Raw genomic sequence first — 3,452 nt, 5'->3', positions numbered from 1 at the left:
GCCAAAGAAAGCAGAAAAAGGCCAGCAGTTATACTGCCTACCATGTGGACGGAGGAATGCAATCACAGTTTCAGTGAATTGAAGAGGATGTTTACTAGTACACCCATCTTAGCCTTTGCCGACTTCACAAAACCTTTTGTCCTTGAGGTGGATGCTAGTCATCAGGGATTAGGAGCTGTACTGTCACAAGACCACCAGGGCAAATTAAGACCAGTGGCCTATGCAAGTCGTTCACTGAGGGGTTCAGAGCGCAACATGGAGAACTATAGCTCTATGAAACTAGAGTTCCTGGCACTGAAGTGGGCAATATCAGAGAAATTCAGGGAATATTTGTTGGGCAGTAAGTGTACACTGATAACAATCCCCTAAGCCATTTTCAGAACATTAAGCTGGGGGCCACTGAGCAAAGATGGGCAGCTCAATTAGCAGCTTTTGACTTCACTGTGCATTACAAACCTGGAAGAAACAATGGAAATGCTGACTCTCTCTCTCGCCAGTACAGTGACCAGGATGTGCCTCAAGAGCAGCCGAACCAACATGCCAACACCTCCTCAAATATTCCGCCTGACGTCGAGAAACCTGTGGTAGTGGCACAGCAGCAAATCGGAGTCTTCCCAAGCAGATCACCAGACGATCTGGCTACACTGCAAGGTGCTGACCTCACCATTGAAGTCTTTCTTTCATTCTGGAAAAGAGGAAAGCCACCAAATAAAAGAGGTTACTACTCTCAAAGGATGTCAAGCGTTTGTCCAGCAATGGGATCGCATTCTGGAAAAAGAGGGTGTACTGTATAGGCAGGTCACAGCCCCTCATGGGGAAGTCTATGCACAACTGCTTCTGCCCATGTGCCTGCACGAAGAACTTTTAAATAACCTCCACGACAAACATGGACACCAGGGGGTGCGACGGACCACTGACCTGGCCAGGCAGAGATGTTACTGGCCTGGTATGGGGGCTGATATAGAGAACCACTGTCGGAGTTGCCAACGCTGTGTATTGTCGAAAGCTGTCCAGCCTGGGGTGAAGACCTACCAGGGTACTCTGTTGGCCACCCAACCAATGGAGATACTGGCCATAGATTTCACCTTGCTGGAGCCTGCAACTGACGGTAAAGAGAATGTGCTGGTCATGACCGACGTGTTCTCGAAATACACGCAGGCGGTGCCAACTAAGGACCAGACTGCTCTCACGGTAGCGAAAGTCCTAGTCGACAGCTGGTTCAACCGGTTCGGCGTACCAAAGAGAATACACTCTGATCAGGGGAGAAACTTTGAGAGTGCCCTCATCCGGCAGGTTTGCCAGTTATATGGGATTGAGAAGTCCAGGACTACGCCATACCATCCACAGGGAAATGGCCAATGTGAGAGATTCAACCGGACACTTCACGACCTGCTCCGATCTCTTCCCCCGGAGAAGAAGCGTGTATGGCCAAAGTACATCTCCCAGCTAGTGTGGGCATACAACACCTCAGCACATCGCTCGACTGGGAATACCCCTTATAGCTTAATGTTTGGTGTGCCACCACGGGTCCCTGCAGATTTTCTCTTGGGAGAAGGTACCCCAGAAGACACAACCAGCTCCTGGGATGAGTGGGTCCAGCAGCATCGGGAACGGCTACAAGTAGCAAGAGACTTGGCACGAAATAACCTACAACAGGCAGCAGACTACCGACAGCAACATCACAACCAGCAGGCACGCGATGCAGGTTTTACAGAAGGACAGCTGGTCTACTTGAAGGATCATCAATGTAAAGGTCGTCGCAAGATCCAGGATGTCTGGTCACCAGTTCTTTATCTGGTGGTTAGAGTGCCCACTGAGTCTGGTGGGCCGTACACCATTACCAGAGCTGATGGCACTGCTGATGTTCGGCGGGTGCATAGGGCAGATGAGGGCAGCGCATCTTGAAATTCTACCATCTGCACCAATGACACTTAACCCATGTCTGTCGTCCAGCAACCAAGACATCCCTGCCAGTGACTCCGGCAGTAGTGAAGATGAAGAGATCCTGGGTTGGAGAAGTAAAGGAAGACCGGCATCAGCTCCCAGAAGAACAACCCGGGCTACTGCTGGAAGAAACCTAAACCCACTTAACCTTCCAAGGTCCACAGTGACTAGCAACAACGCAATGGGTGTGGTGAGGGCGGCTGCTCCCTTGGTGCCTGAAATGGTCAATGACCACTTGTTTAGACCCTGGTTGTGAGTAACTTGTCGTCGGGGCGAATGTGGGAATCTGACGTCATTGTCACCTGACGGTGTCACCTGATGCGGTCACATGTTTACACGGTGACCGGGTAAACAGGAAGCCATAAAAAGTTTGCCGTCAGTTCAAGAAAGTCTCTCTTGGCTGCCTGTCACTGGTCTTCTCCCTCTCACAAAGGTAGGAATAACAGTTTTAAGGTGGTTTTATGGTCTTTTAAATTAACTTATGCAAGTGGCTCATTTAGTTTGGTTTTATTAGGGCGAGTGCAAGACGAGATTTTGCCATTTACGGAGGGAAACTCTCCCGACAAGCACAAGACCGGGTCTGTTATGAGTAATTTGCTTTTAAATGGCGTTTTTAAACCGACGTTTTTAATTGTGTTTTAAGGAACTTATTTATGTGTTTTTACAGAGCTTAATGCACACAACCGGCCCAGCTACCTGGGATATTAAGTGACCATTTCCCCGGCAGGATTAAGCTGAGTTGGAAATCTACTCTGTGGAAGTATGCCTTGTTTTTAACTATTTCATTTTATATTGAGTTGGTGAATGAGGCTGGCAACTAACATGTTATGTTGTTTCCTTTTCAAAAGGACCAGGCCAGCCACTGTCCTATAGTGTTTCTTTTGTATTTTCTTGTTCATTTTCTTCATGGCATTTTCTTCGTATTGGCAGTATAATCATTGTATTGTTTGTGTTGTAGGTTGCGCTCCTCTGCGGTGTAGGCCTGGGCCCGGGTGGAACGCTGCCTGCCTTCAGTGTAGGGACTGCACGGTGTGACACTTTATTTTCTGTATGCTAAATATCTCACTGTTATTATTTTATAGAGATTGTGGTTTAAATATTGCATGCTTATGTTGTTTTGGTGTGTGGCTTTTCTTGTTTTTGTCCCTCACGATTAGCAGGCACTGCAACCCAGCGGACCGGGCCTGCCCAACTGAGGAGGGTAACTATATACATGTTGAATTATATTTGTATACTTTACATGAATTGACATTTTAAACAGTTTCCAAACACTTGTTAAATAAAGCTGTTATGTTTTTGGAATTCATGCCTCTGTAATAATTGAACCCATTTAGGGAAGCTTTAAAATCATTCCACGACTTACATTTAGGGTCCACGGGTTCCTCCTGCCCCTTAGCAGGAGGTGGCGTTGTCAGTGACTAGCTTTACATGTGGTAACCTCAGTCACGGTTACCACATGAAGAATCTCGTTTAATTTGGCATATTACTCTCAATGAATATAAGAAAGC

General features: G+C 47.3%; 1 long non-coding RNA gene across 1 annotated transcript; it reads left to right on the top strand.

Annotated features, from left to right (window-relative positions):
• Positions 1 to 1,915: 1,915 nt before the first annotated feature.
• Positions 1,916 to 3,246, top strand: LOC117554741. The gene is made up of 4 exons (XR_004570313.1): positions 1,916 to 2,377; positions 2,459 to 2,522; positions 2,612 to 2,704; positions 2,903 to 3,246. It is a non-coding gene; the product is annotated as an uncharacterized LOC117554741 (long non-coding RNA).
• The last annotated feature ends 206 nt before the right edge of the window (positions 3,247 to 3,452 follow it).

Source organism: Gymnodraco acuticeps, unplaced genomic scaffold (assembly GCF_902827175.1).
Source record: "Gymnodraco acuticeps unplaced genomic scaffold, fGymAcu1.1, whole genome shotgun sequence".
NCBI classification, from domain to species: Eukaryota; Metazoa; Chordata; class Actinopteri; order Perciformes; family Bathydraconidae; genus Gymnodraco; species Gymnodraco acuticeps.
Note: the sequence above shows the minus strand (reverse complement) of the source record. Positions and strands in the feature narration are given on the sequence as shown.